Source organism: Bombina bombina, chromosome 2, assembly GCF_027579735.1.
Source record: "Bombina bombina isolate aBomBom1 chromosome 2, aBomBom1.pri, whole genome shotgun sequence".
In the NCBI taxonomy this organism is placed as follows: Eukaryota; Metazoa; Chordata; class Amphibia; order Anura; family Bombinatoridae; genus Bombina; species Bombina bombina.
In genome coordinates, this window is record NC_069500.1 from 329,170,025 (window position 1) to 329,185,396 (window position 15,372).

Consider the following 15,372-nt stretch of genomic DNA (forward strand, 5'->3'; position numbering starts at 1 on the left):
TTGAACTTCAATCTGATTGGCTGATTCAATCAGCCAATCAGATTTTTCCTACCTTAATTCCGATTGGCTGATAGAATCCTATCAGCCAATCGGAATTGAAGGGACGCCATCTTGGATGACGTCCCTTAAAGGAATATCCATTTGTCGGTAGTCGTCGGGAAGAAGAGGATGGCTCCGCGTCGGCTAGTCTGAAGATGGCTCCGCTCCGCTCCGGATGGATGAAGATTGAAGACGCCGCTTGGAAGATGACATCGCCCGGATGGAAAAATTCTTCAGCGCCGCCTGGATGATGACTTCATCGGATGGAAGATTTCTTCAGCGCCCCTTGGATGATGACTTCTTCCGCTCCGGATCTCCTCTTCGGTTCCATCGGTGGGTCGGCTGGCTGAAGACGACTAAAGGTAGGATGATCTTCAGGGGGGTAGTGTTAGGTTTATTTAAGGGGGGTTTGGGTTAGATTAGGGGTATGTGGGTGGTGGGTTTTAATGTTGGGGGGGGTTGTATTTTTCTTTTACAGGCAAAAGAGCTGAATTCTTTGGGGCATGCCCCGCAAAAGGCCCTTTTAAGGGCTGGTAAGGTAAAAGAGCTTTGAACTTTTTTAATTTAGAATAGGGTAGGGCATTTTTTTATTTTGGGGGGCTTTGTTATTTTATAAGGGGGCTTAGATTAGGTGTAAGTAGCTTAAAATTGTTGTAATATGTTTTAAATGTTTGTAACTTATTTTTTTTATTTTTTGTAACTTAAGCTTTTTTTTATTTTTTGTACTTTAGTAAGTTTATTTAATTGTATTTAATTGTAGTTATTTGTAGCTAATTTATTTAATTAATGTAATGATAGTGTAGTGTTAGGTTTAATTGTAACTTAGGTTAGGATTTATTTTACAGGTAATTTTGTATTTCTTTTAGCTAGGTAGTTATTAAATAGTTAATAACTATTTAATAACTATTCTAACTAGCTAAAATAAATACCAAGTTACCTGTAAAATAAATATAAATCCTAAAATAGCTACAATGTAATTATTAATTACATTGCAGCTATCTTAGGGTTTATTTAACAGGTAAGTATTTAGTTTTAAATAGGAATAATTTAGTTAATGATAGTGTAGTGTTAGGCGTAATTGTAACTTAGGTTAGTTTTTATTTTACAGGTAAATTTCTCTTTATTTTAGCTAGGTAGCTATTAAATAGTTATTAACTATTTAATAGCTATTGTACCTAGTTAAAATAAATTGAAAGATGCCTGTAAAATAAAAATAAATCCTAAGATAGCTACAATATAATTATTATTTATATTGTAGCTATATAAGGGTTTATATTAAAGGTATTTAGTTTTAAATAGGATTAATTTATTTAATAAGAGAAATATTATTTAGATTTATTTAATTAATATTTAAGTTAGGGGGGTTTTAGGGTTAGTGTTAGACTTAGGTTTTGGGGTTAATCATTTTATTACAGTGGCGGCGGTGTAGGGGGGGCATGATAGGGGTTAATACATTTATTATAGATGGCGACGGTGTAGGGGGGCAAATTAGGGGTTAACAAGTTTAATATAGGTTGCGGCGGGGTCCGGGAGCGGCGGTTTAGGGGTTAAACTATTTATTTAGTTGCTGCGAGGTCAGGGATTGGCAGGATAGGGGTTAATAAATTTATTATAGAGGGCGGCGGTATAGGGGGGGCAGGATAGGGGTTACTAGGTATAATGTAGGTGGCGGCGGTGTCCGGGAGCGGCGGTTTAGGGGTTAATACATTTATAAGAGTTGCGGCGGGGTCTAGGAGCGGCGGTTTAGGGGTTAATAACTTTATTTAGTTGCGGGGAGCTCCAGGGGCGCTGGTTTAGGGGGTAGAACAGTGTAGTTAGTGTGGGTGCTTAGTGACAGACTAGCAATAAAGCTGGGAAAAAGGCGAAGAGCAGCGAGATCGGATGAGTGATAACTCTCACAATCCGCTGCTCATCGCTTGGTGCGCGGCTTTTTGACAGCTTTATTGATAACTTAGGTGAAATTTTGCAGGTCCGCGGCAGCGATGGAAGGCGAGCTTAGGCGGGCGTATTGAACCGGCGAAGGCAGGAAAAGTAGACGCGTTGATAACTACCCCCCTGTATATATAAGTGCATTGGAGCCCTTTGCTGTTAAGTAGATGAAAACATGTAAAAGCATATTTATGCAATATTCATATTTAATAAAGGTTTTATCTATTTTTGTATTGTAAATATTTCCCATTTCAATGTTCTGCACATAGCGGAATATGTTCTATGTATTTCTAAATAGATATTCCTGTATATATCTAAACCTATATATAATCACCTTTATATATATATATATATATATATATATATATATATATATATATATATATATATGTATGTATAAATATATATTATACCACAAAACTATCAGATATACAGTATCCCACAAAAGTAAGTACACCCCTCACATTTTTGTAAATATTTTATTATATATTTTCAAGTGACAACTCTGAGGATCTGAAAAAAAGAATTGTTGCTCTACATAAAGATGGCTTAGGCTATAAGAAGATTGCCAAGACCCTGAAACTGAGCTGCAGCACGGTGGGCAAGACCATACAGCAGTTTCACAGGACAGGTTCCACTCAGAACAGGCTTCGCCAAGGTCGACCAAAGATGTTGAGTGCACATGCTCAGCGTCATATCCAGAGGTTGTTTTTTGGACATAGACGTATGAGTGCTGCCAGCATTGCTGCAGAGGTTGAAGGTGTGGGGGTGTCAGCCTATCAGTGCTCAAACCATACGCCGCACACTGCATCAAATTGTCCTGCATGGCTGTTGTCCAGGAAGGAAGCCTTTTCTAAAGATGATGCACAAGAAAGCTCGCAAACAGTTTGCTGAAGACAAGCAGACTAAGGACATGGATTACTGAAACTATGTCCTGTGGTCCGATGAGACCTTATTTGGTTCAGATCGTGTTAACCGTGTGTGGCAGCAAACCAGGTGAGGAGTACAAAAACAAGTGTGTCTTGCCTACAGTCAAGCATGGTGGTGGGAGTTTCATGGTCTGGGCCTGCATGAGTACTGCCAGCACTGGGGAGCTACAGTTCATTGAGGGAACCATGAATGCCAACATGTACTGTGACATACTGAAGCAGAGCATGATCCCCTCCCTTCGGAAACTTGGCCGCAGGGCAATATTCCAACATGATAACGACCCCAAACACACCTCCAAGATGACCACTGCCTTGCTAAAGAAGCTGAGGGTAAAGGTGATGGACTGGCCAAGCATGTCTCCAGACCTAAACCCTATTGAGCATCTGTGGGGCATCCTCAAACGGAAGGTGGGGGAGCGCAAGGTCTCTAACATCCAACAGCTCTGTGACGTCATCATGGAGGAGTAGAAGAAGACTCCAGTGGCAACCTGTGAATCTCTGGTGAACTCCATGCCTAAGAGGGTTAAGGCAGTGCTGGAAAATAATGATGGCCACACAAAATATGGACACATTGTGCCCAAGTTGGACATTTTCACTTAGAGGTGTACTCACTTTTGTTGCCAACGGTTTAGACATTAATGCTGTGTGTTGAGTTATTTTGAAGGGACAGCAAATTTACACTGTTATACAGGCTGTACACTCACTACTTTACATTGTAGCAAAGTGTTATTTCTTCAGTATTGTCAAATGAAAAGATATAATAAAATATTTACAAAAATGTGAGGGGTGTACTCACTTTTGTGGGATACTGTATGTAGAAATATTTATTTATGAATAAATAGAACATATTCTGTTAAGTGCAGGAATATCGAATAATAATATTTTCATGTCAGGTTAGCGCAAATATGAATATAGGACCGTGTTTGCGTGAGAGTGGGGTGTTAGGGTTTTTTACACTTTTTTTGTTCATTGACTTATATGGGGGAATACGTGAACGCGCACGCGATATTCTAACTTCAGATTTTTGCGCTAGTTTGGTTATTGCTAGAGTGAAAACAGATTACTTTTAACTCACAATACGAGCGCAATCCGATGAGCCCAAAAATGTTACTTCTAGCGCAATTAAAGGGACAATCAGGTTTTATTAAATTTTCATGATTCAGATACAGCATGTAATTTTAAACAACTTTCCAATTTACTTCCATTAAAAAAAAATTGCACAGTCTTTTATATTTACACTTTTTTGAGTCACCAGCTCCTACTGAGCATGTGCAAGAACTCAGACTATACGTATATGCAGTTGTGATTGGCTGATTGCTATCACATGGTACAGGGGGAGTGGAAATATACATAACTTTAAAATGTGTTAGAAATGAATCTACTACACATTTGAAATATCAGAGTAAATGCTATTGTATTGTCTTGTTATCTTGCATTTATTGATTATGCAAATCTACTGTGTTTACTGGTCCTTTAACGCTCAAGCTGCAGCATTAATTTGCGCTCCACTGTAATCTGGCCCTAAATTTATAATGTATATGAGTACTCAAATGAAAAACTTTGAATGTAAAATTAATAGAAAAACGTACTTTTGTCTTGTCCGTATTAAGAATGGCTCTGAGGCTCGACCGCCCACTTCTAGAGGAAGATGGGCTCACTGTAACTGAAAACTTATTGCATCCAATCATATGTTAGCATATTTGCACTCACGTAACCTACCTTGCGCACATGCACATTGCCCCCACGAGTACCGTTACTTTTAGAGGCAGGCACAGCATAAAAGGGAGCAGCTCCGCTGTATAGCATTTAGAGCTGGAGCTGTTCCCTTTCATGCCAGTTGTATTGCTGCCACATTATTGTGCTTCTCTGACTTAGACAGTCTAATATTGGTAAGTTAATAATGTTTCTATTCTGACATGGCCATTGTATATTGGGCTTACTTTCATAGTGTGTTTTATTTGTTCTCTCCTTTAAGGTCTTTCAGAGATCGATTTTACCTACTAGAATGTATAAAATTTACAAACTGCTTCTTCACCTTTATTTTTTTTTTTTTTTTTAGGGAGGGGTTCAAGGATGCATTAAAATCTCCTCCCAAGTATAGTATGCCCACTCTCATTTCCAGTATTTTTCGAACTACCTTAGAAAGGAAAATGTGCTGCGAGTGATTGGGGCAGTATACATTCACAAGCGTGATAGGTCTGCTGTACAAGGTCCCTGTTATCACTAAGTATCTGCCTTCAGGGTCTTTATATGTTTGTATTGTCTGAAATGGTAGGTTTGCGTGTATGAGAATCCCCACTCCGTTTTCTTTGGTGGGTCCTGAAGCGAAAAACGCTTTAGGGTAAGTTTGGTTATTCCATTTCGGTTCACTCTTTGCTAAGAAATGGGTTTCTTGTAAATAAAGTATGTTGCCCCCCAGTCTATGTAGGTCTCTCAGGGCTATTGAGCGCTTGTTGGGGCTGTTCAGACCCTTAGCGTTTATTGATATTAGTTCTATCGGGTGGGGTCTGCTATAGCTCTGCTTTAATGCCATGGTGTGTCAACTCCTCCGGGTGGAGGGGGGGAGTGTAGCAGGGGAGGAGGGAGAGAAAAAAAAAAAAAAGAAAACATTTAGAAAGGGGGGGGGGGGGGGGGTTAATAGGAGAAGGGGTGGTGAAAAAGGTGATTTGAAGGGCAAGGATGAGGTGGAAGTTAAGGTGATGTGAAGAGGAAAGAGTTCGGGGAACTTTGTTAAGGGAGATATTTGACGAGAATAAGGGAAGTTAGAAGAGAAATAAGGGGGGAATAAGACAAAGTTTTACTGGTTTGAACACTCAATATAACAATATAACGGCTAGATTTGGAGTTTTGTCGGTAACGACCCGAAAAACTAACGCCGGCTTTTTTCTGGCCGCACCATAAAAATAACTCTGGTATTGAGAGTCCACATAAAGGCTGCGTTAGGCTCCAAAAAAGGAGCGTAGAGCATTTTTAACGCAGCTTCAACTCTCGATACCAGAGTTGCTTACGCAAGCGACCAGCCTCAAAAACGTGCTCGTGCACGATTCTCCCATAGGAAACAATGGGGCTGTTTGAGCTGAAAAAAAACCTAACACCTGCAAAAAAGCCGCGTTCAGCTCCTAACGCAGCCCCATTGTTTGCTATGCGGAAACACTTCCTACGTCTGCACCTAACACCCTAACATGTACCCCGAGTCTAAACACCCCTAACCTTACACTTATTAACCCCTAATCTGCCGCCCCCGCTATCGCTGACCCCTGCATATTATTATTAACCCCTAATCTGCCGCTCCGTAAACCGCCGCTACTTACATTATCCCTATGTACCCCTAATCTGCTGCCCTAACATCGCCGACCCCTATATTATATTTATTAACCCCTATATTATTTTTTTAACCCCTAATCTGCCGACCGCCACCTACGTTATACTTATGTACCCCTAATCTGCTGCCCCTAACACCGCCGACCCCTGTATTATATTTATTAACCCCTAACCTGCCCCCCACAACGTCGCCTCCACCTACCTACACTTATTAACCCCTAATCTGCCGACCGCAAAGCGCCGCCACCTACGTTATCCTTATGTACCCCTAATCTGCTGTTCCGATCAGCCAATAGAATGCGAGCTCAATCTGATTGGCTGACCCCGTCATTCGGCTAGTAGGCGTCGGGAGAAGAGGATGTTCCGCGTCGGAGGTCTGCAAGATGGATCCGGAAGAAAGAAGATTGAAGATGCCGTTGATAGAAGACTTCATCCGGATCATGGACCTCTTCAGCTCCCGCTTGGATGAAGACTTCATCCGGATCATGGACCTCTTCAGCTCCCGCTTGGATGAAGACTTCAGCCGAATCATGGACCTCTTCAGCCCCCCGCTTGGGCTTGGATCAGGACATCGGAGGAGCTCTTCAGGACGGATCGGTGAACCTGGCAGGGTGAAGATAAGGTAGGAAGATCTTCAGGGGCTTAGTGTTAGGTTTATTTAAGGGGGGTTTGGGTTAGATTAGGGGTATGTGGGTGGTGGGTTGTAATGTTGGGGGGGGGTATTGTATGTTTTTTTTTTACAGGCAAAAGAGCTGAATTCTTTGGGGCATGCCCCGCAAAGGGCCCTGTTCAGGGCTGGTAAGGTAAAAGAGCTTTGAACTTTAGTAATATAGAATAGGGTAGGGCATTTTTTTATTTTGGGGGGCTTTGTTATTTTATTAGGGGGCTTAGAGTAGGTGTAATTAGTTTAAAATTGTTGTAATATATTTCTAATGTTTGTAAATATTTTTTTATTTTTTGTAACTTAGTTCTTTTTTATTTTTTGTACTTTAGCTAGTTTATTTAATTGTATTTATTTGTAGGAATTGTATTTAATTAATTTATTGATAGTGTAGTGTTAGGTTAATTGTAGGTAATTGTAGGTAGTTTATTTAATTAATTTATTGATAGTGTAGTGTTAGGTTTAATTGTAACTTAGGTTAGGATTTATTTTACAGGTAATTTTGTAATTATTTTAACTATTTTAGCTATTAAATAGTTCTTAACTATTTAATAGCTATTGTACCAGGTTAAAATAAATACAAAGTTACCTGTAAAATAAATATAAATCCTAAAATAGCTATAATATAATTATAATTTATATTGTAGCTATATTAGGATTTATTTTACAGGTAAGTATTTATCTTTAAATAGGAATAATTTATTTAATAAGAGTTAATTAATTTCGTTAGATGTAAATTATATTTAACTTAGGGGGGTGTTAGTGTTAGGGTTAGACTTAGCTTTAGGGGTTAATACATTTATTAGAATAGCGGTGAGCTCCAGTCGGCAGATTAGGGGTTAATAATTGAAGTTAGGTGTTGGCGATGTTAGGGAGGGCAGATTAGGGGTTAATACTATTTATTATAGGGTTAGTGAGGCGGATTAGGGGTTAATAACTTTATTATAGTAGCGCTCAGGTCCGGTCGGCAGATTAGGGGTTAATAAGTGTAGGCAGGTGGAGGCGACGTTGTGGGGGGCAGATTAGGAGTTAATAAATATAATATAGGGGTCGGCGGTGTTAGGGGCAGCAGATTAGGGGTACATAAGGATAACGTAGGTGGCGGCGCTTTGCGGTCGGCAGATTAGGGGTTAATAAGTGTAGGTAGGTGGAGGCGACGTTGTGGGGGGCAGGTTAGGGGTTAATAAATATAATACAGGGGTCGGCGGTGTTAGGGGCAGCAGATTAGGGGTACATAAGTATAACGTAGGTGGCGGTCGGCAGATTAAGGGTTAAAAAAATTTAATCGAGTTGCGGCGATGTGGGGGGACCTCGGTTTAGGGGTACATAGGTAGTTTATGGGTGTTAGTGTACTTTTGAGCACAGTAGTTAAGAGCTTTATAAACCGGCGTTAGCCCAGAAAGCTCTTAACTACTGACTTTTTTCCTGCGGCTGGAGTTTTGTCGTTAGATGTCTAACGCTCACTTCAGACACGACTCTAAATACCGGCGTTAGAAAGATCCCATTGAAAAGATAGGATACGCAATTGACGTAAGGGGATCTGCGGTATGGAAAAGTCGCGGCTGAAAAGTGAGCATTAGACCCTTTTTTGACTGACTCCAAATACCGGCGGTAGCCTAAAACCAGCGTTAGGAGCCTCTAACGCTGGTTTTCACGGCTAACGCCAAACTCCAAATCTAGGCCTAAGAAATCAGTAACAGTAGATTCTGTATTAATCCAAAAATTAACAACTACTAATACAAACAGGGGGGTAGTTGTCCCTGTGCTTTCATTAGTTATATAACCTCTTAAAAATATTTCTTTAAACCAGCGTTTTCCAAATAAACCTTTTTTTTATTTTATTTTTTTATTATTTTGTGTGCATTTCTCAACCATACTAATTCTAATTTGCTTATTGTATAGCAATTACTTGGGCTTATTTCCTCATATTATGTTCATATGAGTAAAATTATTTGCCCCTTATATATCGTGGTGTGTTCCAATCAGTGTTTCCCAGTTTGTTTTCCACGTTGCGCACATAGGGGTTAATAATTTCTAGCGTGTTGTTCCTCTAGTGCATTACCCCCTATGTGCAAAATATAACCTATGAGTTTTGGGATAACATATCTTTAAACAATAACTTTAAAAAAAATGACACATCACTCCACACCCAGACCTGACAACAACATGTGTAATGAAGTTAACCCTGATAAACAATATCTACATACGACCTGCAAGGTTATTCTGAGTCCCAGATGAGTACGCCCAGGTGTTGGGTAAGATATGTAGCACCCAAAATGATGGGCGCCACTTAGTATTTTTTCTTTTTAGGTTTTCAATCTGGGGGCTGGCGATTCACTGCAAAATTTCTTCTGGGTGGGTCCCCTAGATCTTCCTCTGGGGCCCGCGGGGGGTTGATGCTTTGAATGGTCTCCGTCTGTTGGGCACTATTTCATGCCGTGTTTACTATCTGTTACTGGCTCGTTTTCAGTATTTCTGACCCCACATGTCGCCAGGTACAAAGTGATGCCGTTATAGTTCTTTTTGGTGCTCGGGAAAACGCTAGTTCCTTATTAAAAGTCACAGGGACTACAGAGCTTTAGAAGTTTGCAGCCATCTCAGTATGTGGCTAGGCTCCGCCCCTTTATTTTGTTGTTTTAAATAGCTGCTTTTGTATCTCCAGCTATACTGAAAATTTCACTAACTATTTTAACTATAAATGTGTTTCCGATTATTTTTTTTTACCAGCTGCAGAGTATAAAATGTATGAAATTTGCTTTTTTAAGGCTTATTTGTGTATATGAATTAGCTGGTTTTGTGTTTTGAAGCCACAACCTAATAAAATGGGTTGAGCAAGTAGGTATAGTGAGATCTCATTACTTTATCACATTGTGTACATATACCTGCTTCTTTATCTTAGAACTGTCCATAAACCAATCACGAGTGGGGCACTGCAGAAATAGATATGCAGAGTTGTCGATGCCGATCGTTGGTGGGTGGGAGCAGCTGCAGGGAGGCGGGTGGGCGGCCCATCACTGGACTAGTTCCGGTTGCTGTTCCGGGAAGGGGGACGCACACGCGACTGATCACCAGTCTGGCTGTCCCAAATACTGCCTAAGGGAGAGGGTGAGGGAGAGAGAGGGGGAAATAATTGATTGATCTGGGAGGGGGAGGATATTGAGGGGGGCAGCTACACTACGGAAAAATGGGGTAAAAAAATAAAAATGAGCAAATTTGTTAAGAAATTGAGTACTGGCAGACAGCTACCAGTACCTAAGATGGCCACAAAAAGGAAGAGGGGGGAGGTTAGGAGAGCTGTTCGGGGGGGATCGTGGAGGTTGGGGGGGTCTAGGGGGGAACCTAGACTGCAGAAACTATTTATATATATATAAATATATATAAAATGCTTAAAAAAAGGCTTTTATTTTAGTACTGGCAGACTTTCTGTCAGTACTTAAGATGGCGGTGACAATTGTGGAATGGGGAGAGAAGAGAGCTGTTTGAGAGAGGTCAGGGAGGGATCAGGGGGTGGGATGTGTGAGGTGGGAGGCTGATCTCTACACTAAAGTTAAAATGAACCCTACAAGCTACCTAATTAACCACTTAACTGCTGGGCATAATACAAGTGTTGTGCGTAGCGGCATTTAGCGGCCTTCTAATTACCAGAAAGCAATGCCAAAGCCATATATGTCTGCTATTTCTGAACAAAGGGGATCCCAGAGAAGCATTTACAACCATTGTACAAGCTGTTTGTAAATAATTTCAGTGAGAAACCTAAAGTTTGTGAAAAAGTTAGTGAAAAAGTGAACAATTTTTTTTATTTGATCGCATTTGGCGGTGAAATGGTGGCATGAAATATACTAAAATGGGCTTAGATCAATACTTTGGGTTGTCTATTAAAAAAAAAATATATATATATATACATGTCAAGGGATATTCAGGGATTCCTTACAGATATCAGTGTCCCAATGTAACTATCTCTAATTTTGAAAAAAAAAAATGGTTTGGAAATAGCAAAGTGCTACTTGTATTTATTGCCCTATAACTTACAAAAAAAGCAAAGAACATGTAAACATTGGGTATTTCTAAACTCAAGACAAAATTTAGAAGCTATTTAGCATGGGTGTTTTTTGGTGGTTGTAGATGTGTAACAGATTTTGGGGGTCAAAGTTAGAAAACAGGGTGTTTTTTTTCCATTTTTTCATCATATTTTATAATTTTTTTTATAGTAAATTATAAGATACTAGTCCTAAAGCCCGTGTACACAGGCCATTTTTTGCAGTACAGCGGTCCCACCCTTTGCTCTCTCTCTATCCCCCCTCTCTTTTGCTCTCTCTCTATCCCCCCTCTTTTGCTCTCTCTCTCTCCCCTCTCTTTTGCTCTCTCTCCCCCCTCTCTTTTGCTCTATCTCTTCCCCCACTCTTTGCTCTCTCTCTCCCCCCTCTCTTGCGCTCTCTATCTCCCCCTCTCTTTTGCTCTCTCTCTCCCCCCTCTCATTTTGCTCTCTCTCCCCCCTCTCTTTTGCTCTTTCTCCCCCTCTTTTGCTGTCTCTCTCCCTCTCTTTTGCTTTCTCCCCCCCTCTTTTGTTGTCTCTCTCCCTCTCTTTTGCTCTCTCTTCCCCCTCTCTTTTGCTCTCTCTCTTCCCCCTCTCTTTTGCTCTCTCTCCCCCTCTCTTTTGCTCTCTCTCTCTCTTTCCTTCTCTTTTGCTCTCTCTCTCTTCCCCGTCTCTTTTGCTCTCTCTCTCTCTCCCCTCTCTTTTGCTCTCTCTCTCCCCTTCTCTTTTGCTCTCTCTCTCTCCCCCCTCTCTTTTGTGCACTCTCCCCCCTCTCTCTTTTGTGCACTCTCCCCCCTCTCTTTTGTGCACTCTCCCCCTCTCTTTTGCGGTCTCTCTCCCTCTCTTTATCCCCCCTCTTCTGCTCTCTCTATCCCCCCTCTCTTTAGAGCTCTCTGTCTCTCGGCAGTCGGCCCCGGGCCCCGCACACGTCGCACCCGCCCGGCCATGCCCACTCCACCACATGCCAGATGCCAGGTCAGTTGGAAGGCCAGGTGTGTTTTGTCCTTGCGCGTAGTCTCTACTGCGCATGACACCTTTGGACAAACACACTTGGCCTTTTATTATATAGGATGATGAAAATAATGGTATCTTTAGAAAGTCCATTTAATGGCGAGAAAAACGGTATATAATATGTGTGGGTACAGTAAATGAGTAAGAGGAAAATTACAGCTAAACACAAACACCGCAGAAATGTAAAAATAGCCCTAGTTCTTTAAGGAACACTGAACCCAATTTTTTTTTCTTTCTGGATTCAGATAGAGCATGAAATTTTAAGCAAATTTCTAATTTACTCCTATTATCAAATTTTCTTCATTCTATTGGTATCTTTATTTGAAATGCAAGAATGTAAGTTTAGATGCCGGCCCATTTTTGGTAAACAACCTGGGTTGTCCTTGCTGATTGGTGGATAAATTCATCCACTAATGAAAAAGTGCTGTCCAGAGTCTGAATAAAAAAAAAGGTTAGATGCCTTCTTTTTCAAACAACGATATCAAGAGAACGAAGAAAAATTGATAATAGGAGTAAATTAGAAAGTTGCTTAACATTCCATGCTCTATCTGAATCACGACAGAAAAAAAAAATGGGTTCAGTGTCCCTTTAAAGTGAATGTCAATTTTGATGCTAAAGTGTCGGTTTTAAAAAATTTGATTAAAAACAGGGGCACTTTAATTCATCAAAATTTACATTTCACTCCTGTTAAGAAAAAAAACTTACCTTTTAATCTTGACAGCAGCTCCAGCTTCCTCCGGTCGTTGCAAGCCATTTCTGACGTCAGAAATGATGGATCGGTCATTCTCCAATCACGGCTTCCCTCCCGGGTAATCAGTGTCTGATTCAACGCCGTGATTGGAGGAAGCCGGACTCCTCATTTTACACCCAGGAAGAGGCTTTGCAACTGGTGAAGGAAGCTGGAGCTGCTGTGAAGATTAAAAGGTAAGTTTTTTTTTTCTCAACAGGAGTGAAATGTAAATTTTTGTGAATTAAAGTGCCCCTGTTTTTAATCGAATTTTTTAAAAAACGGGCACTTTAGCTTCAAAATTTACATTCACTTTAAGGGAAAGAAAAATGGCCGTGTCCTTAAGGGGAGATTTTTTTTGAGAAAACTGTCCCTTTCAGTACAGATTATTGGAGGGAAAAGTTTGTCTCTCAGGCCCAACCAAAGCTGCACTGCACTTACTGTGGGCCACGCTGCACTTACCATGCCCTGCTGTACACATTATTGCTATCTTCATTTGCACATTCACTATCCTTTTTTTTTACCAATATCATTTTATTGAAAGACATCTTGACAACAAGCACAGAGTTATTAATGTAAGGTTTCATCAACATAAAGTACAAAAATCCTCAGAGGTTATATCATTCACTAGCGTTATTATCCGCTAGAACCCATGTCTTCTTTTTTTCATTCACTATTCTTAATAGTGATCTTGGCCTTGTTCCTGACACCAAGCCTGAATGGGAGGTGTTAAAAGGTCATCTTAGACTCCCTTTTTCATATGAAGACTAAAGCATTCTTGTTCCAGGTCTGTTACCCTGATCTTGACCCTGGCAACGTCTCTGTATTACGCTGTCTGGCCCTTCTACTAAGATCTGCTACCTGAAGACTGATTTACTGGTTTATGAACTTTGGAACTGTGCCCCAACCTCAGTACCTGCTTTATCCCTCTGCTTTGATGATACCTGGCATCTGACTGCTCAAATGGCTTTGTCCCCTGGCTTGTTCACATATTATTCTACTGTTCCTGTGAACAAACCAGGTAATTTGCCTATTAACTTATAAAGGCTCACAGTTGGGGTGTGACAGAGAGATACTAAAATGTTAATTTTCCATTGTCCTCTCTAAGGGCCTGATGATAAAAGATTCTCCTGCTTGGAGAGAAGAGAAATTGTAGTGCAGACTTCACAGGGGCTGAAATCCCTGAATGCTAAAAGAAAAAGTGCAGAACCCTCCAGCACTGCAGAATCTCTCACAAGATTCTAGACTGGCAAATATTGTTATACTTCTCAAAGGGATTCTCCCAGTAATTCTGTATGTGAAAGAGAGACAAGCCCAATGCAATATATAGAGCACTGTATGATATGAGAGTTTTGACACTTTGTGCTTTGTATTTACATTACTTTACATTTTAGATTGGGTCCTTCCAGTATTATTACATTTAAAGGGACACTGAACCCAAATTTTTTCTTTCGTGATTCAGATAGAGCATGAAATTTTAAGCAACTTTCTAATTTACTCCTATTATCACATTTTCTTAATTCTCTTGGTATCTTTATTTGAAATGCAAGAATGTAAGTTTAGATGTCGGCCCATTTTTGGTGAATAACCTGGGTTGTTCTTGCTGATTGGTGGATACATTCACCCACCAATAAAAATGTGCTGTCCAGAGTACTGAACCAAAAGAAAGAAGCTTAGATGCCTTAATTTTTTACATAAATATAGCAAGAGAACGAAGACAAATTGATAATAGGAGTAAATTAGAAAGTTGCTTAAAATTGCATGCTCTATCTAAATCACAAAATGAAAAATTTGGGTTCAGTGTCCCTTTAAGCTTTGCACTTTCTATTTTATATTTTAATACATTTAGATTTAGATCCAGCAGCGATTTTATAAATTCGGATTATGTTTTGAAAGTCTCTGTGCTAATTTAACAAATTAGGATCATGCTTTGTATATTTCTGTGTATCTTTTACAAATTACACTGCACTTGTATTTTCTCCGTTGTAAAATAAAACAGAGCTTCAGGAAGTGAGAGGGACACTACTTCTCTCCTCTGTAAAATTCTATATCATAGAGCGCCTCATTACTTCAGGCATCTCTCATCTATCTGGGACTTCCAGGTTCCACTCTTTTTCTTATAGAATTCAGTGAGTTCAGCCCCTGTGAAGTGTGCACTACAATTTCTCTCCAAACTGGAGAATCTTTGCTTATTGGGCCTATAGAAAGCTTTCTGGGAAACTGAATCTGTCAATTTTTCAGTTGTATTTTAAATAGAAGAAATACAAAGTGCAATGTAATTGGTTAAAGATACACAGAAACTGTGAAAACATAAGTAGGGTTTGTAAAATCACAATCCTAAATAACCTGCTGTATACAAAATAAAATACAAAATAGAAAGTGCAAAATTTAGATTTAATAAAACTTAATCTGAAATGTAAAAGTAATATAAAATACAAAGCACAAAGTATAAATGCAGCAGAACTCTGTCATGCAGTGCTATATTACACTTGGTTTGTCTCTCCTTCACATACATAAAGGCAAGGACCCCCTTTGGAGAAGTATATCAAAATCCGCCTTTTTAGAATTTCACTAAAGATCTCACAATGCTGGAGGATCATTTTATATCATTTCGTCTGAGTGGAGAGGTTTATATCATCAGGCCCTAAATTTTGGTCTTTGAGTAAACATTGAGAAATAAGATAAGGAGAACTTTGCGGAAATAATTAGACAGATAAGCTAA